The sequence below is a fragment of the Tubulanus polymorphus genome, chromosome 7 (genome assembly GCF_964204645.1).
Source record: "Tubulanus polymorphus chromosome 7, tnTubPoly1.2, whole genome shotgun sequence".
NCBI classification, from domain to species: Eukaryota; Metazoa; Nemertea; class Palaeonemertea; order Tubulaniformes; family Tubulanidae; genus Tubulanus; species Tubulanus polymorphus.
The window spans coordinates 7,050,256-7,056,380 of record NC_134031.1 but is presented as its reverse complement, the minus strand read 5'-3'; the positions used below and the strand labels follow the sequence as shown (position 1 = coordinate 7,056,380).

The window sequence follows — 6,125 nt, the reverse complement described above, 5'->3', positions numbered from 1 at the left end:
TAGGTAGTCATGCAATTCAAGTCATCATTTATTACACGTAACTTCCGTGTTGTTGAAAATCTCGTGAGTCCTGGACCAAACCCCAATGAACAATGTGATCTGTGTGCTGGCCACAAATGCACGAAGATCACACTACACTACCCATTACACACTCCAGTACCTACAGCTTTCATAAATCCATCCAAATATTTAGTGTCTTTCTTCCTGGTTTAGTAAATAACCGATAATCCGAGGTCGTTATAACGAGGTTCTACTGCAGTATAAGCCCTGAGAATTATCCCGCATTATCCAATCATCACAGTGTCCTCTGAAAAGAATTTCCAGTACTAAGCAATTATGGTACATGATCACTTAGGATCTATCAGATTACATCAACAACATAGAAAACAATTCTTCATATTCATAATAATCAATTCTAAAAATTGCGAGTCAACCACTCGCTCGCGCTTTGCGCTTGACTCAACAGGTGACCACGCCACAGGGACCTGACAAAAAAATTTTTTGACCCCAGTATCTTAGGTACTATATATAACAAAACAAGGGAGCCAACTCTCCGTCAGATCGGTCGATAGGTATGTCACTTCAACAGTTCGTAACTTAGTTATTGATAATCCAATCCGCTTCAAGTAAGATTATTCTGAAAGAAAACGAATATCTGCGTTAGACTGTGTGATTTGAGAAAGATTTGAGATTGTTAAATCGTTCGATTATTCCGAAAAAATCGGCAAAATCTGAAGTAAAATATGACCACGATTTTTGAAAACAAACGGTGCTTTCGACCAGAAATTTTGAACCGCGCAAAAACAAACTTTTAGTGCGCAAAAACCGATTATTTCGTTTTTGCGCGTTAAAAGTTTGTTTTTGCGCGGTAATATTTGTTTTTGTGCGGTCATATTTGTTTTTGCGCGTTTTCGTGGAGGACGAAAAAAAAATTTTTACATATTCTCTCGACCCCTTTGCGGATTTTACAAAAATCTCATGAATATTTTAGACTAATATTTTCGTTGACCGACAAGATTTTTTTGCAAAAAAAGGCATGTTTTCGGAATCTCATACGAAAACCATCGATCGAAAGTATGACAAACCATATATGCCGCAAACGCGCTTGGAAGTGCGAATCTGAATTCAACAAAAGTAAGTGATTTTCTACTTTTGTGAATCAGTTATCAGTAGATCCATATCTATGCGGCGTTTCTTGAGAATGACCCTAAAACACTGTTTAGGTAAAATAGAATTTGCACTATTTGTGGTTTTATTTTTACATGGCCCGAATCAGCTACCATAGTAAATCTAGTCTTGGCGTACGACTCCGTGTCGCGACAGGTTTCGGCTTTAGGATGTCCTAGCGATACATACTATAGAAATGATCCCTAAAAGTATGATCTTGTCTCTACTGCACACTAGCGACACCTGGTGGATCATCACTCGCCACGAGTGGAAAACTTGATGGCCGCAGAAACGCTGCAATTAAAATATCAAACAGCGTGATTTAGTATTTCGAACATGGGATCCACGCCTCTTACATTATCAAACAAACACATGCACATAGATCTGTGAAGTTTGAAGATATGAACTACATACTTTATTTGAGGACCCATCAGTGACTATTGCTTTGTTTGACTGTTAGACCAAAAGTGGTTAGACTGATCTTGTTGTTAGGTTAGCCACAGAAAGCTCTCTGACTGTGCAACTGATTTCTGAGTCAAAATAGGACCTCGGGATAAGACGAAATACTAGTGTGCAAATTGCCACCTGCTACTGAAAATGGGTGTGTACTGACGCCTGGAAGTTTAGAGATGATATTTTACACTCCTGTCGTTGACATTGGCGTGAGGAGCTGCTAGACGAATGATGAGCTATTCAAACAGTACAGTTCTGTCAACTACAACAAGTGTGGTCTATCGGTTGCCATTGGGCTCGGGCTACGCGGCCAATCCGCTTGGCTTATCAAATCAGCGTTTATATCTACATTTTCTTTTACGGACCCGTCACTATATTGGGCATCACTTTGAACATCATAACAATTTTAGCCTTGAAAAGATGAACAAGGATGTTTACTATTTACTCAAAGTTCTCGCTATTTTCGACATATGTTATTCGTCAAGTGTGTTCGTCATGTACCCTCTACGCGCAATTCACCTCTATATACATTTTGGGGATATCATTTTTCGTCTAGATGATTGGTTCTTTGGCTGGGAATTTATACAAATTGCCTTAGGACCGTTTTATATGTTTCAACTGACAAGAAACTGGTGCGTTATTCTTATCAGTTTAGAAAGACTTGTGGTTTCAATTTTCCCGTTAAAATCGAGATTGTTCTGGACACGAAAAGTAGTGAATTGTATCATATTATTGATAAATGTTTTCAGTTTTTGTTTTTTCCTTCCGTCGTTTATTCCGGTCCAAATTCTTGTGCCGCAGGGTTGTATTCACTACTTATTTACACTAAAGCAAGATAGGTTTGTGGCTTACTACCAGATAATTCATTTTTGGAAGATTCATGTAGAAGGCTGGTGGGGTGCAGTATCAAGTATCATCGCTCCTATGGTCGCGCTTGTCAGCGTAAACGTCATTTTGATTATGGCTCTGATTGTGATCAAATTTTCACGAATTGGTAGAAGTTCAGCAATAAAGAATCAAACTTCCAACACGTTAGAGTTACGTGCATTGCGAATGTCGTTTGCTCTTGTTGTTGTATTTGTCGCATTCGAATGTTTGGTATTTATTGAAAGAATGTCTTACGCTGGTTTTGGTTTCATGTATACCCCCATAGGTAATTTAAATCATTCGGACACGCTGAATGTTCGGCGAAAAATCGCCATCGGTTTAACTGTGGTAGATTCATGTATGAACTTTTTAGTCTATTGTTTGTCTAATAGTAAATTCAGACTTGCTGTTGTTCGGTTGACGATGCAGAAATGTAAAACCGTCCACGTCCGGATATGAATGAAAAACATGCATTTCAGCAGGGCCGGCCCGGCCGAAGGCACGAGGCGTTACTCGCGGGAAATGTTCTTGTTTTTAATAGTTGCATTTCGAGAATCCGGGGCTATTTGAGACTATAGTTTTCCCGTATCATAATTCAGGACGATTTGCAATTTGGTTGATGTTTGCCTGTGAACGGAATGAAGCGGTACCGTGAATGATAGTACCAGGTTCAACATTCACCACGCAGCAGTAGAAACCAGATGTTTCAAAATGGTCACTTTTCAATAGTAGACTCTTGAAACAGCCACTATAGAAAACCAACTGAATTGAAAGGAATACTATTTCAGAGTGACTGTTTTGAAATGTATACTACTGGAAAGGAAGCTGATATCGTTAATTGCTTATTGTTCTCAAGTGGCTACTAAGTAAAAGTAGACGTTTGGGCTCAAAAGTGAGATAGACATGTTCTTGGATTCAGCCTTTCGTTCAAGTCAGGTTGGCACCGTATACTTTGGTGCAGCTGAAAAGTAGCGATGTCTTTCAGAATTTCTTTGACCTTTTTGGGCACAAAAATATTAACTTGCAGGAAATATCTTGAATAATTTCTAAATAATTTCTTCCTGTGATTTCAGCTATCATAAGTTAGAACGAATCTGGAAAGATTTACCGAACGTACCTTCGGTACGATAAACGAAATTTTAGGCTAACTAGCATTTATGGTAATTTAAAACTGTCATTATGTTGATAAATCATCCAAATAATAATTCAGGCGAGTTTGAATGTTTCTTAAAAGGTTGTTTTGTGATATTTCATTTTAGATTTGTCGTGCTACGTGCCCGTGTTCACTTTCGCGGAATGATTAACTCCACTACCAATGTACATGTACCACCAATTTCTCGGGCCAGTTGCTCAAAAGTTGGTTACAGCTAACCCGTGGATAGTTGACATAGTGACAATTGAAATATCATTGTTGCTATGGTATTTATCCGCCGGTTATCTTAAACCAACGTTTGAGCAACTGGCCCCTCAGAAATTGACACATTGTCTCAGGGGGTTATGATTATTCAAAGAAATTTTGAATGTATAGAGTTTTCTAAGTCGGACCTCGCCTCACAGTAGGCCTACTTTCAACTTCCCGATTCCGACTCCTGTTCCCAGCTTGAAATCGAGAAACAACAGTCAACCGTCCTTTAGTTGTGGTTAGAGTATTAGACTAGACAAATAAAACCGAATTATTTCAGTATCTTTAGATGCATTTGTAGATGTTGATTTAATATTCCGCGTAGGAGAGAATTAGTAGTTTTCAGAAAACGGTTGCTTATTCAAAGTTGGACTTCTAAGTCGGGGTATATTTCTTTGTCTCAAACTACACGTGGACCGACAGTTTACGCATGTACCGTTCTCTGCATTGGGCACGGACGAATAGCTCTGTACTCTTCCACATCTCCCCTATTACTTTTTGCCATGAAGGTACAATAAAAATTGCAGACCTGGCAGGAACTGATTTCAAATTTTATTGCAGTTTACAAATTAAGAATCATTTGAGCTGATTATGAGAAATAACGTATCATTAGCCGATACAAAAAATGATTTCGGTTGATGTCAAATGATAACTCACATGATAATTTACAGTTTATTTTTATTATAAGTCGCACTGATTTTGGTTCGAATTTTCTAATCTTTTCAGCAACGTAAATCGTTTTTATTTTGATTATTTTCCAGTTGTTGTTTTTTATGTATTTTGCTACACATTTTTCTTATTGATAAAATAAATTTCAAACGTAAAAAAGTTTACTGTATTGTTTCGATCTTCACTTAGAGGTTCAGTCGTGGGTAGTGGTCCAATTCTCTAAATTCCGTGTACCGTATTCTATTCTCCACGGCCAGAAACAAAGCTCAAACTTTTGGTTTAATTAAACAACGGCAATAACGTAGCATGAGTGGAAATTACAGTTGGAAGCTCTGATTGTACACTATGAACAGACCACAAAGTAGGTATAAATTGCGCCCGAAGCATAATATGGGATTCGAACCTATTCACACTGTATGGCATTAGTCCGTCAACAGATTCCGTTCACAGGCAAACATCAACCAAATTGCGGACGATTTAGTCACTTCGTTTATGAATGTTACGAATCATTATGTTCTATACGCAACTATTTCATAGCCGATCACAAATTAGTTTTCAATAAAACGATGATCATCTGCAAAATCATTGGCCCGGCCAAAGCCAGCAGGCCTCTCTGCCCCTGAATTTGACTATAGAGGGCGTTGCACGTGATTGCATAAACAGCTAAAGAACATAACAAAGTACTCTACAAACTGTAACGGGGATCTGTCAAGTGTAAATCTACCAGATTGTGCCTGACCATCAATATGGCATCAAACACGTGAACATTGAGAGAACATTGATATAAGAACCTTCATATAAACAAAGGCATTTACACATGCCATCAGAGGATGCGGAGCCGTATATGACAGCTATGCTTTTATAAATTGCTAATCTCATGAAACCCGCATACCCCTTATATCGAACATATTTTCTAAAACATTTGAATATTGAAATTATATGTTTACACATTTTTATAATGGCCGCTTGTAGCCGCTGATGAAATTCACGCCGGCCCTACACAGATCGTAGATAGCTTCGTCATTCCACCAGCATCCCCATGTCAGGGTCTTGCTTTTATATCAGACTTCCAAATCGTGTATACATCCGCCATTTTGACCGAATAATCCGATTTACTTATCATTTCTACTTATGCCTGCCACGTCTGATATAATCATACATCCTTTACTATTACAATGCGTCTTCTAATGATATTCAATGCAATATAACATTTCGACGTTAAAATATAGCTCATTTTATAATCACAGGAAGCCATTCTACATCTTTGTCAATAATATTTTGCCAACTACCTTGTATGTGTACACATAGACCTGTGATGTTTTGCACATCGATTTACGGTTGTCGTTTGTAAAATGACGCTGAATGGTTATCATTGTTTAGGTTTCATAATGGTAACGTTTTATAAGGCGTCAAAAAATAATATCGATATGAACAACACGACGAGGAGGTGCGAGCAGATGGGCACGAAGAAAAGGTTAAACAAGTACTTCAAAAAGAAACGACTATGAAACAAATCCGATAGCAGGCTTCAATTCCAAACGCGAAAAAACTATAAAGGTCCAATGGA

General features: G+C 38.1%; 1 non-coding gene across 1 annotated transcript; it reads right to left on the bottom strand.

Annotated features, from left to right (window-relative positions):
- Positions 1–1,303: 1,303 nt before the first annotated feature.
- On the bottom strand, positions 1,304–1,386 carry LOC141909411 (small nucleolar RNA U3). The gene has a single exon (XR_012619725.1). It is a non-coding gene; the product is annotated as a small nucleolar RNA U3 (small nucleolar RNA).
- Between the last annotated feature and the right edge of the window lie 4,739 nt (positions 1,387–6,125).